Here is a 16,836-nt window from a genome sequence, read left to right as displayed (position 1 = left end):
GCATTTTAAGTGTCTGGACAGTGCTAAACATTTGGTAATTTCCATTACTTTTTCTCCCTTGCTTAATAATTATTTGGAAGCTTCTAACATGAGTAGGGCAGTTTAAATATTATATTGATTTAAAATTTTATCTCATTGTTATCAGAGAACATGTTTTATATGATTTTGGGTCATTAGTATTCATTTGAAATTTGCTTTTTGACATATTATAGTAAATTTTTATGAATGTTTCACATGTGCTAGAAATAATGTATATTTTGAACTTTGGGTGTAGGATTACTTATGTTGTTTATGTCTTCTACAACTATAATATTGATTTACACACACACACATTTGAGGTTCCAAATTACTATTTCTTCAATGTGAACTATTCTATTTATCCTTGTATCTTTATATAATAACCCTCCTTTTGCCTTAAAGTTTAAAGATTGATTTTGATATTATTATTTTTTAAATTTTTGTTAAATTTTAGTATGTTATTCAGCATAATGACCTCTCCATCATCACTTTTTTTTCCATCATCATGTTTTAAGTGTATTTATTAATAAGTAGTACATGGTTGAATTTTTAAAAGCCCTTATGAAAATCTCTTTTAGTAGGCAAATTCAATATATTAATATTTATATGTACTTTGATTATTGACCTATTTGGACTTTGTGCTATCATTATGTTGTTTTCTGTTTACCATTCTTTAATTTTTTTTTCCTCTTCTACTTTCTATTAGATTGATCTAGTTTTTTTTTTTAAGACTTTATTTATTTATTTGAGAGTGAGAGAGCATTCACAAGGGGGTAGTGGGAGGAAGGAGGGCAGAGGGAAAGGGAGAGAATCCCAAGCTGATTCTGCACTGAGAGCAGAGCCTGAGGCAAGGCTCATCTAATGACCCTGAGATCATGACCTGAGCAGAAACCAAGAGTTGAATGCTACACTGACTGAGCCACCCAGGAGTCCCTCGGTTGATTTAGTTTTAAAATGTATTTTCCTCTCTACTAGAACTTTGCTATTTTCCTAGGATTAGGATTAAAATTAAAAAGTCCTGTATGGAAAAAAAATGTCATGTATGAGAATTAAACCACAAGCTTCCATACTACTTTGCCAAGCTGAGTGGTTGGACTTTTCAACTTATCTTTCCATACTTCAAGGGTCTTCCTTCAAGGACAGTACTTGGGTCCCCAGAATCTATGTTTCAGGAAGCTCAAGGAGCTGCTTTATTCAGTTTCTGAACTTGAATAGAGAAGGTGGCCAAGGGCCTGGGCTGGGCTAAGGGCCAGGTCTTCTTTGCCCAAGGCCGGGGGTCAATATGACAGACAAGGACACCTGAAGAAAACCCTGAACAAGAACTATTTAGACCATCAAGTACATCAGAGGGTCAACTCACACTGAACCCACTATGGTTTTGTTTTTTCTTTTTATTCTGAATCCTTTTCCCCCCCTTTTGGCCTCAGCTGTTTGTTAAAAAAAATTATTGAATTTTAACCAGCATTTCCATGTAGTTATCAATCTGCTACACTCTAAAAAGATGTGGTAGTTAATTTACTTATCTTACAGAATGTTTATAGGTTCCAAGTCTCACCTTCCACCTCAGATCTTTTAGTTTTTGTCTGTTTTCCTCAGCTTCTGCTTAGCCAACTTACAAGTAGATTATTATTATTTTTTTCCCATCTTACTCCTTGGCATTGATGATTCATTTTGAAGTTCTAAGTGACTGTTCTGGCCTTTCCTCAAATCCCCTTGTCTCTCAGATTGAGGCAGGGAACCCACCCCGCTGCCCTGTGCACAAGCCCTTGGATATCATACACCAATAGTCCAGGTAGGAAAGCTGAAGTTTCTGGGTGTGTGACCTTTCCCTTGTCTTCCAGTAGTTTCTAAAATGATGTCTGTGACAAATCTCAGCCTTCCTGGCTGCACACAGTCCTGGTTTTGTTGGAAACATACCCAGCTGGAAGCAGTTGACATGCCCAGACCTTCCAGCATTGGGCTTTCCAATATAACATGTTGGGGCCCTTATATCCTGTCGCTTCTTTTTGGCTAGGTGGCTCCCTCCAGTAACAGGCATTCCCTGGGCAGCTGTCTGAGTTAACATCTGAGTTTGGCCAGCACTGGCCCAGCTGTGGTTCCTGGCATTGCCACTCATGAGCAAATTCCCTAGTGAGCCCAAAGGGCTGCCTTGATTTCTTTTTGAGGAATGATTATCTTGGAACAAAGCCAGCTTCGTAGGTATAAGACCAACGCAGTTATACTGGCTTCTCACTCAAAAAAATCAGTAATTGCATTAATACTCTGCTACTGCTATCTTGACATTTTAAAACAACTTTTGAATAAAATTTAAACGTTTCAATTTTGTACTAGGCTCCAAAAACTATGTATCCCTCTTCTTAGGAAAAACAGAGAACATCACTGGCTCTCAGAGAAGTGGACTGGCGCTTATTGACTAACCCAGCTTCTTAGGAGTCCAGGGCAACAAGTATTAATTAGGAGTAATTATTAAAAGATGTATTTTTAGGTGTAGTACCATATCCTGCAGAGCCTACATTATGGGAATCTTCCTTCTCCATAAAGTATTTTAGTGCTTCAGGAAAGGGAAGTAGGTACACCTCTAGAATAGCCGTCCAATAGACCTTCAATTACATTAACAAGAATGTTAATGTTCTATATTCTTGCTGTCCAGGGTGGTGGGCACCAGCCACATGTGGCTACTGAGAACTTGCTATGTGGCTAGCATGAGGACCTGAAATTTCTAAATTTTAATTTTATTTATTTGTTTATTTATTTATTTTTAAGGGTTTTATTTACTTATTCATGAGAGACAAACAGAGGCAGAGACATAGGCAGAGGGAGAAGCAGGTTCCCCGTGGGGAACCCGATGTTGGACTTGATTCCAGGACCCTGGGATCATGACCTGAACCAAAGGCAGACACTCAACCACTGAGTCACCCAGGTGCCCCAATTTTAATTATTTTAAATAGCCATGTGGGGCCACTGACTACCAAACTGGACAGTGTAGCTATAGAAAAAATAATTTCTGACCTTTGAAACTTTGATTATATTTTGTACTGACTCCACATCAAGACTTAAAATTAGGCTTTGTCCAGAAAGGATTTTTAAAATTCAGATGTGCGCAACCCTGGTGGCTCAGTGGTTTAGCGCCGCCTTCAGCCCAGGGCCTGATCCTGGAGATCCGGGATCGAGTCCCACATCAGGCTCCTTGCATGGAGCCTGCTTCTCCCTCTGCCTTTGTCTCTGCCTCTCTCTCTCTCTGTCTCTCATGAATAAATAAAATAAAATCTTTAAAAATAAAATAAAATTCAAAAAAAAGAAAAAAAGAAAATTCAGATATAAGGCATATCTACAACTAGATAGGGGAACTCAAAGCACAGTGTTTTTTTTCTCAAGTATTGAGAAGATATCCTTCCTACCAATGAAAGCTAAGCCATGAGTCTCATTTCTAGAAGGGAAATCTTACATGGATGAATGAATTGTCTAAAGACTGCCCCTTCCAGTTTTAAAGGATTATGGAAGAAATAAGGAAGACAAAGAAGAAACAAGGTCAAAGGTCAGAGTCTAGGCAGGGAAAGATAGTGAGGAGGTGTAGTGGGAGGTGAGTTGACAGATAAGCTTGAGCCATCCCTCCTGGGCCCACATGACCTGGTATACAATGGATCCAGTAAGTTCCGTGTGTTTTGAGAGCACAGAAGTACATCACAGGGCTCTGGTCAAAACAAAAACGTAGCTGAATAGGAACTTTAAGAAGGCCTTAGAACCACAGATTTCAGAGATAGATAGTACTTCATTTTAGAAAGCCACACCAGAAAAACTATACCTTAGTGGTCACCAGTCCAGGGAACAGAAAATCCAGGCACTCCACTATTCACCAGTAAAGATCCAGATGATACTATCTCTGCTACCACGGGTCATCAAAACTCTTACGGAGACCAATACACACAGATGTTATCTTGAAGGACACAAATGAAGAGAAAATTTGAAAGACCATTTTACTTAAAGAAATGAAAGAGAATTCACATACAGGAGTTATTGGTATTATTGAATTGAACTAAATTTAACTGAATGAGATAAATTTAGGATTCTTTTTCATAGTTCCCTGTGGATGAGCAGATGTATTACAAGGAAATAAAGAAGCTTCATTTTCTTTGCACATGTAAGGGCAGAGTGAGTGAATTTGTAATTCTACTCCAAATATGTTTGCCTTCCTGCCAAGCCAGTTGCAGGCAACAATTCTGTTCACAGGCTTTAGCAGAGGTGGAATATGTGGCAGGAAGAGGAGGGAGGATGCTAACCTGCTGTTTTGAACATAGGGACCAGCATTATGAGAGAATTGGCCACTTTACTCATAGACACATGTCCTTTCTTCAAAGGTACTAGCAACTTCACATGGGCAGTTCATTGGGGGCTATCCAGAAGGCAGATTTTCTCTTATCACCTACCTGGACATGGAGAAGGTTGTAGATACTTCTGCATACTGGTCCAAGAGCTTTGAGAACAATGGGAGAAGCTCAGTCTGTCAGATTATGGTGTCATTTTGCCTGTGCAGTGCCTTACTCATCTTCTAGTGCTGAATGAATCACATCTGGAATCAAGGAGGCAAGATCTATTTGGGCAATATGCTAATTATTTATCTGGATCTAACATCCCATCAGTCCCTCGCCATACTGTAACATGTAGTCCCTCTGTGGGCTACATCTCCACCTGCAGGCCAACCCTGAGAAGTACATGTTCAAGAAAATGGAGGAATTTCTGGGTTGTGTTCTGTTCAGCCAAGACATCTGCATTGTGATTCACATGTTCATGTCCTAGAGTAAGAACCCACATGGTTCATTACATATATTTAGCAATTCCTGAATTTATTACAAAATTTGTTACATACTTCTTTTCCTTGGCAGTTAGAATAACTGACACTGTCAAAAGGAAAGAAGGCTTTTTTTTTTTTCATTCTCAGAGGCAGATCCAGCTTTCCAATAAGCCTTGCATAATTCCTCCAACCTTCCACTAGCCTACCTGACTCAGCCCAATCTATATGAATGTCTGCAGCTATTCAGATGAGAAACATTAGACCCCAGAGGACCCAGCCCTCATGCCTCCACCCTCTTGGGGCTCCTTTCCTGGAAAATTGGCTTTTGGAAAAACTCAAATGTTCATCCTTTTTGGGAATGAAGATTACTTGTCATAGAGACTAGAGTAGCTAAGATAAGTGCAGAGACTCAGTTTGCATGAGTGTCATCTTTTCAAACGCTTTAGGTTTACTATTTCATACCCAGTTCTGGAAAGGATAGAACCATGAATGTAGACCACAGCACCAATCCTGAAAATCATCTGGATGGGAATTTTGAGGACAACCAGTCCTGGCCATCAGGTACAGATAGGGGCCCAATAATTGGATTTTTATTATATCTAGGTGTAAGAAGAATAAAGTGGTTAAAAATGGGCTTTATTTTTAAAAAATGGGCTTTAAATTTACATTCTGAGGTTTCTTACTCCATTCAGGATTCTGTAACAAAATACTACAGAATTAGTATCTCTACACAACAAGAATTTATTGCTCAGAGTTCAGGAGGCTGGTAGTCTGGGTCATGGCGCCAGCATTGTCACCTTCTGGTAAGGGCCTCTTACTGGTTCATAGCCAACGCCTTCTCACTGTTTCCTCACATGGTGGAAGGGGTTAGGGATCTCTCTGAAGCTCTTTTATAAAGGCACTAATCCCATTCATGAGTGTTCTTAAGTACCTCCTAAAGGCTCTACCCCCAAAACCATCACTTTTGGGGATTAGGATTTGACATATGATTTTTCATGGGGACACATTCAGACCATAGCATGGATGAATGGTAAAGCCAATAGCTGCAGTGGAGAACACTGTGGGAGAAACAGGTTTGGGAGATAAGATCAAGTTCTATTTTAAAAAAATGTTCAACTTGAAATTCTAATTAGACATCTAATGGAAATGTCAAGTAGGTGGCATGATGTGTTTGTTAAGTCTGGAGCTCAGGGGAAACGTCAGGACGGGAGAATATATAGATCTGGGAATTATTGACAGGGAGATAGAAATGAAAGCCATGGGACTGGATAAATCTCCTCCAAACTGTGAGTGAGTGTATTTAAAGAACAGGAGAGGTTTAGACAAATTTAAAAATCAGGAATAAGTGGAAGGAGCCAGCAGACTAGGAAGAAGCCAAGCAGGAATGTAGGAGGAAGGCTGAAACAGTGTTGACTCAGAAGCCGGGTGGTCTACTGAGTCAAATGTTGCTGAGAGATCCAGTGAGGGAAGGACTGGGAATGGCTCAGTGGATTTAGAGGGATGAAGCTCATTGGTGATCCCGAGAATAAGGGCTTTGGTAGAGCTGTAGAGAAGAAAATGAATGGAGAACGATGAAAAGAGACTGAAGTGAGCAAGTGGAGACATTCAGCATTGACCACTAATTTTAGGAATGGTGATGGAGGTGGATCTGAGCAGGGGGAGGGGGTAGATGGAGGAGGGCATAGATTCAGGGAAGGACAGTTTTTTTTTTTTTTTTTAAGGTGGGAGATATTCTAGCTATATGCCAACAGGAGCATATAAAGGAAGTATGGAAACCCTAAAGAGAGTAAGTGATGGAAAGTGCAAAGCCTTTGAATAGGTTAGAGGGGTCCAAGGCTTAAGTGAAATGAAGTCTAAAAGGACCTACACTCTAGTACAGTTCTTTCACCATGAAGGAAAGAGTCAAAAATTAGTAACCGCAATGATGTGAAGTTGTCATAGCTGTCTTCTGGTTGCTCCTTTCTTAGTAAAAGGAGAGATGAAGTCTCTTTCCACCAGCTCCACTAGCCCAGCTCACTGACACTCTGCCCTCAACCCAGAATGCCATCAATTTACCCTGACAACTGAGTTGGAAGACCCAAGAATTTTATGAAAGGTTTTGGATTCCCAGCAGTACCACAGCCAGCTCTGGTATTTTGACCATGAGTAGTGATGCAAGTTAGAGAACCAAACACAGGAACTTCCCCCATCCAGACTCAGAACCCGAACATGTAAGTCTTTTTAGCCACCCACACTGGACAATGGATTCTAGAGTGCAAAGTAGAAGAAGAACAAGGCCTGTTTAGCTACCTTAATTTCTTTTAGTTTCTACCTGTATACTCTATTTCTGACCTCCTTATTGTCAGTGGGTTTCCCAGTTTTTCCTCATATTTAGATACTTTGGCATTAAGTGGTTTTTAATTTAGCCTCTCCCTAAGTTGCTTCCTCTTGAATTTCTTCCTCTTCAGCTCCAGGGAGACTCAGACAAATCCCAGGGTCCCAGCTACCATGTCCCCTCCCAGGTTTCCTGGCTCCCATGGTTAGGGAGAAAGGTCCTCCCATAAGTGGGAAAACATATAAAAAAGCATATAAAATAGATTTTAGAAGGATAAACCTATGTCATCCTAAGGTGTTGTTGACTAATCTGAGCAGAATAGCAACAACAGAGCAAGATTTTGCTGTCATCTAATCCTCTTTATCCATTTCTAGCGCCCTCAGCCCCCCAGAAAAGCCTTCTACAGGAACAACACACCCCTTGGGAAAATGAGTCAAAGTACAGATAAAGTAGAGTTTGGAGACAATGAGGGGAAAGAACTTCCCCATGGAAAACCACATACATGTACACACACTTTGGTTACCATACGTAGCAGCTACAATTACTGTACCATACAGATGAATGAATAGCAAGTTTGAATGTCTTTTTTTTTCTAGCAAGAATTTTACAACAAAACATAAAGAGATACATTAATTTAAAAAGAAAACATGCACAATTATACACAAGTATCTTCATTTGGTAAACAAGTTTTCTTTAGCCAAATGTTTCTGGAGAGGTGTTTGGGCTTTTATTTGAATTAAGGTAGCTAAATAAACATACTTCTAGCTAAATAGGAGTCAGGGTGAATATTTATTTTCCTACATAATGTGTGACTAAACAAATGAGGCTTTTTTTTTTTAAACACTCCTTATATTGAAAGCCAAACCTTTAGTTTGTCGTGTGCCATGACTCAAATGCTTTAGGAACTTCTTATTTGAAGTATCTTCAGAGCTCTCTTTACACATAGGATGATCAACCATCTGTTTTCCTGGGACTGAAGGGTTTCCCAGGATGTGGGACTTTGGGTTTTAAAACTGAGTAGCCTTGTGTCAACTTTCCTGGGTTACCTATAACTGAAGGAGATTTCACTCCTAAAACTGGGAGAGTGCCAGGCAAAATGGGTTGAGTTTGGTCATCCTATTTGTAAACCTCACAAGAAATGCCAGCTCATTGCTTTATAGTTGTAACACTGTTACTCAATTTGATCCCCTCCTTATTTTTAAAGACTTGGCTCTAACTATCTTTTGGCTATTGCAAAAGATCAAATTTCTCATCCACAAACAAATATGGGGTAGCACTCAAAATAGTCTGAGTTCAGAAGGCAATTTTAAAGTTTTTTTAAAAAAGATTTTATTTATTTATTCATGAGAAACATGGAGAGAGAGGCAGACACACAGGCAGAGAGAGAAGCAGGCTCCATGCAGGGAGCCTGATGTGGGACTCGATCCTGGGTCCCCAGGATCACGCCCTGAGCCGAAGGCAGATGCTCAACTACTGAGCCACCTAGGTGTCCCTCAGAAGGCAATTTTATAAACTTTTTCTTCCTTCTTTCCTTCCTCCCTTTACATTTTCACCTTTCCGTATCTGGGTTACTGTCTGTAAAAGTATGTGTGTTAGTGGTGAATGTGATATACTCTCTCTTTAACCATAGTCCTGTCAGGCTCCTCTGAGCCCTCTTCTCAGCTAGGTCTCCACCTTGGCCCCCATCCTTTCTTTGGCCTGTCTATCCCAGTGTTAGCAAAAATGCTATTATGTTGTTTTTGTTTTTAAGATTTTATTTATTTATTCATGAGAGACACACAGAGAGAGGCAGAGACATAGGCAGAGGCAGAAGCAGGCTCCCTGGGGGGAGCTCAATGTGGGACTTGATCCCAGGACCCTGGGATCATGACCTGAGCCAAAGGAAGATGCTCAACCACTGAGCCACCCAGGTGTCCCTTAAGTTGGTTTAGTAAGAGTCCCCTTACCCTTGAATCTCCTCTTAGTAATTCTGCATTTGCTGACACATTCACTCTGCCTATTGGCTAAAACTCCCCTGCTGCCTTTGCTGTAATCTCTCCCCTGCTACAGTGCTCTTATTGTAATTGTCCTGAATAAAGTCTTCCTTGCCAATATATTCCTTTTTATTTCTTTATCTTTTTTCTTTTTTTTTTTAATTTTTATTTATTTATTTATTCGTGAGACACACACACACACACACACAGAGGCAGAGACACAGGCAGAGGGAGAAGCAGGCTCCACACAGGGAGCCCGATGTGGGACTCAATCCCGGGTCTCCAGGATCATGCCCTGGGCCAAAGGCAGACGCCCAACCACTGAGCCACCTGGGCTGCCCGTCTTTTTTATTTTTTGAGTAGGCTCCATGCCCAGTGGGGAGCTCAATGTGGGGCTTGAACTTATGACCCTGGGATCAAGACCTGAGCCAAGATCAAGAATCACTGACTGAGCCACACAGGTGCCCCTTGCTTGCCATTTTAATAAGTGTCTGAATAATTCTTTTCTTTAACAGTTATGATGTCATGACTCAGACAGGATTAAATTCATCATTGGACTCCTGGAACCTCTCATCCGGGACCCCAAGTGTATGCTTCTGAAGACTTTGTTTCACTCCTGACTGATTAGAGATCCACTGGTGAGTCCAACTCCTGACCCAATGCTCTGGATAACAGACTGTTAAAGCATGGTAAGGGCAGATTTTGATTCTTAAGATTCTGAGTATACTCTTTGAAGCTAGGATAGAGTCCCAGGATGGAAAGTGGGACTCCAGTTGGTTGGAAAGTGACTGCATAAGCAAGCATCTTTCTGGATGGATGTCTTCTGGGATCTTTCTGAGTAGGAATTTACTCCCTGTTTTTTTTTTTTTTTTAAGATTTTATTTATTTATTCATGAGAGACACAGAGAAAGAGGCAGAGACATAGGCAGAGGGAGAAGCAGGCTCTCCACAGGGAGTCCGTTGCAGAACTTGATCCCCGGGCCCTGAGCCAAAGGCAGACACTCAACCACTGAACCACCCAGGTGTCCCTACTCACTGACTCTTGAATTGACAAATTCCTGACTCTTTTGGAGGCCTCTACACTAGAAAATGGGTGAGAGTCCCAGGCATATGGAGGCTGGGTTAAAGTCCCAGGCTTCTTTGTTAGCAAGGTATCATGGGTTAAGAACAAGAGAGCTTCTCAGTAGACTCAAACCCCTTTCTTATACCCGTGTTAACTATATGTTCCACCATCATGGCACTAGCTCTCTACTTGCTTTCTTGTTGGAATACTTTTACTTAGGATAATTGGGAACTTCAATGATTTCCCCAAACTGGTTCCTCTAAGACTTATCTCTCAGCATTGTTTCCATTCCTCCATCCTTTTACCACCTTCAATCCTCCATTCCTTTGATTCCGTTGATTGGACTGCCTTCAAGCCCCTACTTCCTCCATCTCTCTGTCCACCTCTGCAAGACTTTTTCTTTCCCATTCCAGCCTCTCAGTTTCTTGTAGTCACTTGAACTTTAAACTTAGGTCCTCCATCCTCCATTGGGGGCTCTCAAGAGACTCAGGGACCACCCAGAGAAACTACATGAAGGGCAAAACAAAATCTTAAAAATTTCCTCCAGAAGTATTTATAAAAAGCATTAACTGTCAATTGAGCAGGTAACCTTAACTTGTTGCATCTGTCAGAAAAACAATTTGGGATAAAAATATAACGTGGAGCAAAAACAAGAGCCAGTTATTTTATATAAACCAATGAGTTTTTTATTGCGGTGTTTACCAGACTCGTGCCTACAATTTTAGAATGAAAGCAACAAGATCTCTATTTGCTTCTGTATGTTTACATAATTATATTTGTATATATATGTTTTGTATGTGTGATATTTTTCTACCTCTAGATGGTATTACCAAAAAAAGTTATAAAATCTTGTGAAGGAGATTCATAAATTGGCTTAGAGGTAAGTAAGTGCTTATATAAATTAAATATTCCTAAATCTCCCAGAAATATAGAAACTAACCCAAATGTTTTTCAAGGTTATGTGGTTTGGGAAAATCTTTGGTAAATAAGACTAATTTAATACTGTTTTAAAAAAGCAGCTATGTCTTCAGTATTAAGTATAATACAAGTATACATTTGGTATTTAACCATTTTTATGTTTCTTTGTTTTTGTGATTTCTTTATTTCTTTTCTTTTCTTTCTTTTTTTTTTTCCTTTGGATACTTGCCTAACGTGCATGTGTTTTTAAAATAGTTAACAGGGAAATAACTTGAGACAAGGGCTAGCTTTGTTTAATGTTGTGATATATCTGCCTAAAGACAATCTTTTGTTTTTTATAACTCCCAATCTTAGAATATCTGATGTTAGAGATATTCATTAAATACTGAGATCTTTTCTAAGAGAAACTATTAAACATTAGATTACTAAGCACAAGTTTCAGTTTATATATCTTTGGCCTCTTATTTTTATATGATAGAGTGAGGCTAACTATATTTGAGTCTGTTAATAACATCTTTTTCGACACGTTGAAAAATACTATCAGGAAGCATAGACTTAAAAAATTGTGAGATGGTATATTCATAAAATTTGCTAGACTGTTGTAGAATGCTGGTATATGAGAGACAGTTTGCAATTGTCTACTTTGTAGTTTTCTCTGTTGTTAAGGGTTTTTAATGATTATAAAGTATAATCAATATTTGTAAACGAAACTACTAGAAACAATAAGGGTGAAATGAAATAACTTTGCAAGAAAAGTATGCAAGGAAGTAGAATGTATTTTTAATAAAGAAAAGTATACAGTATATGTAGGATGGATACTGAATGGATATAAAAAGCCCTAGAGGGCAGCCCTGGTGGTGCAGTGGGGCAGCCCCGGTGGCGCAGCGGTTTAGCGCCGCTTGCAGCTTGGGGCGTGATCCTGGAGAATCTGGATCAAGTCCCGTGTCGGGCTCTCTGCATGGTGCCTGCTTCTCCCTCTGCCTGTGTCTCCTCTCTCTCTCTCTGTCTCTATGAATGAATGAATGAATGAATGAATAAATAAATAAATAAATAAAATCTTAAAAAAAAAAAAAAAGCCCTAGAAGGCTTTTGGGAAAGAAATCTTGGAAAAGGAATTTTATCTAATGTGGTCAAGGCTGGCTGATGGGATAGGCTTGTTTATAAGGTCTCTGAAAATGCATTTTTTTTAAAAAAAGATCTTTATTCATTTATTCATGAGAGGCACAGAGAGAGAGAGGCAGAGACATAGGCAGAGGGAGAAGCAGGCTCCCTGGGGGGATCCTAATGCAGGACTTGATCCCAGGACCCTGGGATCATACCCTGAGCCAAAGGCAGATGCTCAACCACTGAGCGACCCAGGTGTCCCTGAAAATGCATTTTAATATTAAAAGTACACTGATACAGAACTAGAGTTTGTTTTTCTCTCTGTTGAAATAACAAGGCTTTCTTGGTTTATTGGTCTGCTCTTATTAAGAGATTGTAAAAGGTTTTGGTGGGTTTTTTTGGTTTATTTGTTTTTGTTTTTACCTTTTAGGTATTTCTCCTAGAAGAATTCCTATAATTCTGTGTCTTATCAGAATAATTTCCTGTGCTTTATGTTAACCTTTATTATATACTTAATTAAGAGAACCAAGTCTTCTCAGTTCCTTTTTTTCTTTCTTTTTTTTTTTTTAACTTCCTTTTTTTTCCATTTTATTTGAGAGAGAGTGTGCATGCATACACACACACATACATGAGCAGGTTTGGGGGTTGAAGTGTGTGTGCGGGGGGGAGAGATAGAGGCAGAAGTAGACTCCCAACTGAGTGGGCTCCGTACCAGGACCCTGAGATCATGACCTGAGCCAAAGTCAGATGTTTATCTGATTGAGCCTCCCAGGCATCCAAGTCTTCTCATTTCTGAAAGAACTTTTAAAAAATTTTACAGTTAGGTTCTGTCCTGTATTTACTTTTGAACTCTTTTATTATAACTTTGATTACATAGGTAGCTAAGTATTGTTCGCAGTAACCTGGGATCGTAGTATTCAAATCCTTTGACCTTTTGGACAGTTTTGTCCTCCCAGAATCAAACCCTAAATGATGCGGAATATAAATAATAGTGAAAGGGAATATAAGGGAAGGGAGAAGAAATGTGTGGGAAATATCAGAAAGGGAGACAGAACATAAAGACTCCTAACTCTGGGAAACGAACTAGGGGTGGTGGAAGGGGAGGAGGGTGAGGGTGGGGGTGAATGGGTGACGGGCACTTGAGGGGGACACTTGACAGGATAAGCACTGGGTGTTATTATGTATGTTGGTAAATTGAACACCAATAAAAAATAAATTTATTATAAAAACAAACAAACAAACAAACAAACCCTAAATGAAATCTTAATCTCAAACTGACCTTGAGATTTCTCAGAAAAAAATCTTAGAGGATTTTTTCTTATTTTGAAAAAGAGAGATGCCAAAAATCAATTACATTTATTTGATATGTTCAGTTGCATGAAAAGTATTTTGAAAGAAAAGATACTTTAACCTTCTCTAGGTTATATTTGTATGGATAAAATATTACTAGTACAAATATTTCAGAAATTGTATGAGGCTTGTCAATACCCTCACTGACCATGATATGTTCTAGCATAATGTTACCAGTTATAATTCTAGTTATCATTGTAAATGTTCTATACCACAGAAATAACCGAATTCCCTTGTCAATTGCATCCTTTTTATAAGAATTCTACTCAGATCTTTAACCATTTAAGATCTTTTGTCATTAATAGACAGTTTTTGTTTTACTTTGGTTCTTCTCAGAAAGCACTTGCAATCAGCTATAGGCCAGAGTTCTTCATCTTCAACAGAAAGGAATGGAAAGAGATCCATGGAAAGTACTAGGAGAGGTTTCTGGGAGATAAGGTTCTGATGGCATTGCTTAAATTACTTTGAAACCACATCATTTGACTGAGAAAGTATCCTAGAACTCTGGTAGAAAGTTTGATGGGCTCATCAGACTGCTAACCCAAGACCAAGCAGAACGAGAATTAATTACATAACACTGAATAAACAGATGAAGGAGGATTATAGTTTTTGTTCGGAAGCTTGCTGCTGGGTTTAAGGAACCCCTTTTCCCTTTCTTTTAAGCTATAATTCACAACAATTTAGTAGGTAACACTTATTATAAACAGAAATGAAACATTTATCTTTTCTCTCTGCCTGATTCCTCTAGAATTCAGAAACTCTTACTGAGTATTCTTATTTTCATGACGATATAATTATTTGCATAAGTTCAATAAGAATCTGTCCTCCTTGCACAAGACATAATTGGAAACATTGGTTATATAACTGAGGCTTTGAGTGGAATGTCATATTTCAGACTGATGTGCATAGAATCCGTTCTGACCAAATAGTTTAAGGAACTAAGGTTGACTTTATGGAGCTAATGCTTACAAAGCCCTTTTGGGAAAACTGGACTGGTATGGCTGACAAAGTTCCCAGCATTGTAGGTGAGGAAGGACAGTTACTTCCTGGCAGGCCCAGGAAACAGGATATTTTGGGGGCCTGGAAAACAGAGAAATGCACCCAAATCTGTAGATACTGCCAGTGAAATCTGGTGGCAAATTCTTGACTTGGCTTCATAGCCTTGAGAGGCTTTTAAAAGTCTAATTTGAGATCCCTTATGAAAAATTCCAGCAAAGCAAACTTTCAAAGGTCTGTGTGGCCAGTTACTATTCTTGCTGCACTTATGTAATGTGATCAGACTCATTTTGTAAACAAGAATATCTTACTTTGGTTAACTTCGGTGAAAAAAAAGGTGAATATAGAGGAAACTTTTATGGTGCAGTGAAAAACTATAGCACACCTTTGTGAACTATCAGACTCTAGTCCTGGTCATTGTCTTTGAGGTTTTGTTATATACTTACAGATTGGACTGAATCCTGCCAACTTGCACATTTGGTCAGTCCCTCCCAAATACTCAAGTCTTCTAATTTTCTCCAATATCTGGCCATCCAACTGTCCAAATGAATGTTTCAAGTTTTTCTCCCACTTGCCTAACTTGGTGCCACTGAGAACAAAAACCCGACTACCTGGATCTTTATTGGGATCCTAGCTTGTCCTGCAAGCTGATGCTGGAAGATGGGGAAGCCTTTAAGGTTGGAGCTGCTGCTGTGTAGGCCATTCAGGAAGTTTATGGAAAATTACACATTTTCCATGTTCTGTTCTGGGAAATAACCACAACCCTAATATTATACCACCACTGGAGATATTCAAACTACAGTCTAGGAAATCTACCAGATTTCAACCATTACCTTCACTTCACTACCTAAAGGTGCTTCAAGTACAGCATTGTGAAAGCTTCTCAACTGGCTGCCCTCTAGACTCAGAAACTGGGTTTATAGTCTGCTTCAACCTAATCTTTCTTTTTCTTTTTCTTTTCATAGAAATTTCCGGCATTGAATGCCTTATTATTTGCACTATCCAGTAAATATCCTCTACTACCAAGTCCTAACAGATGGTTCAGCTGGTCCTTACTAACAAAAGGGGACTGACAAAGAAATGGACTTAAATTGTTCAGAGGAAAGAAGGTCTCTCCTTTCCTTGAGCAGAAGGTGGGACTGACAAAGATTCTCAGGCATCAGTCTTGGCCCTATCCTGTCTTTGGTGTGCCTATCCCAGTTTAAAAAAAATCCTGCTCAATAAGTTTAGCAAGAGTATCCCCACCATTGATACCTAATGATACCACCATTGATACCACGCCCCCCCCCCCCCCCCGCCCCGTGCCTGGTGAAGTCCCTCATCCCTCATTGTTGATGTGTAGGTCCATGACCAGCCTTTTGCAGGAATCCTGTTAAAAATGAATCCCTGTACTCTTGGTATCTCCTGTTAGTGGTTGCCCATCCACTGACCTCTTCCTCTGCACATTGGCTGGTAAATGCCCACTTGTCTTTGTTGCATTGGAAGGTTAATCGATCTCTCTCATTGCAATAGAGTCAGCTCCTATTGCAATAGTCTTGCATAAAGTCTTCTTTACCATTTTAACAAGTGTCAGAATGATTTTTTTTCTTTAACAGACACATCAGGAAAAAGCATTTTTTTTTCTTTGTATATGAGCCACAAGAGACAATGTCAGCGTCTTGTCTTTAAAGGTCATTTTGTCGTACCTCCCACAAGTTTTGGAATCCCTCGAACCTCAACCTGTAGCTCAGTACATTATCCTTTCCCCTGACTTTTGGCTGCTTAACACATTTCATGGTAATCACTAATTCATCACATGGAACTGAATAAGAACCATTTAATATGATTATCTTCTCCATTAAAGCTGTCATCATAATTAGAGCTGCAGTGAACTGTTTGCCAGGAATGATAACTTCTGCCAAGAAAAACTTGGGTGTCATTTTAGAAAAATTCTTAGGTGGGGGAGGAGGAGATCAGGACCATCTGTGTTGGGATCCAGAGCTGAATAATGAGAAATAAAGCCCCTTTCCCCCTGCTATCTGCCAGACTCTGGCCAGCCCTCCAACTGGACCTTGCCAAAAACTTTAGAATGAATCAACTTCCAAGGTAGTCCAAAGAGTACACCCTCTCGGGGAATGATAGCCTTGGAAAAGTTACCCTTTAAGAAGGGAAAAAAGGCAGCAGCAAATAAAAATTAGGCCTTCATGCATACGGCTTCCTAAAAGTTGTTCCAAATGGTTTCGTTTGCCACCCTACTGTTTCCAGGGCAACCACCTAAGCCAGGACAGAAGTAGAAGGAGACATGAGGCTTGAATGGGACCACCCACTGCAA

General features: G+C 39.6%; 1 protein-coding gene across 2 annotated transcripts in view; it reads left to right on the top strand.

Annotated features, from left to right (window-relative positions):
* ZNF280D (zinc finger protein 280D) overlaps window positions 1-16,836 on the top strand; it is a 293,874-nt gene that overhangs the window by 63,977 nt on the left and 213,061 nt on the right. For both annotated transcript variants that reach the window (XM_038580505.1, XM_038580503.1), the window contains exon 2: window positions 9,610-9,732. The gene's annotated coding sequence lies outside the window, so the exon portion shown is untranslated. The remainder of the gene's footprint in view (window positions 1-9,609; window positions 9,733-16,836) is intronic.

This window comes from Canis lupus, chromosome 30 (genome assembly GCF_011100685.1).
Source record: "Canis lupus familiaris isolate Mischka breed German Shepherd chromosome 30, alternate assembly UU_Cfam_GSD_1.0, whole genome shotgun sequence".
Classification (NCBI taxonomy): Eukaryota; Metazoa; Chordata; class Mammalia; order Carnivora; family Canidae; genus Canis; species Canis lupus.
The sequence above is the reverse complement of the archived record's forward strand: the minus strand, read 5'-3'. Positions and strand labels throughout refer to the sequence as shown.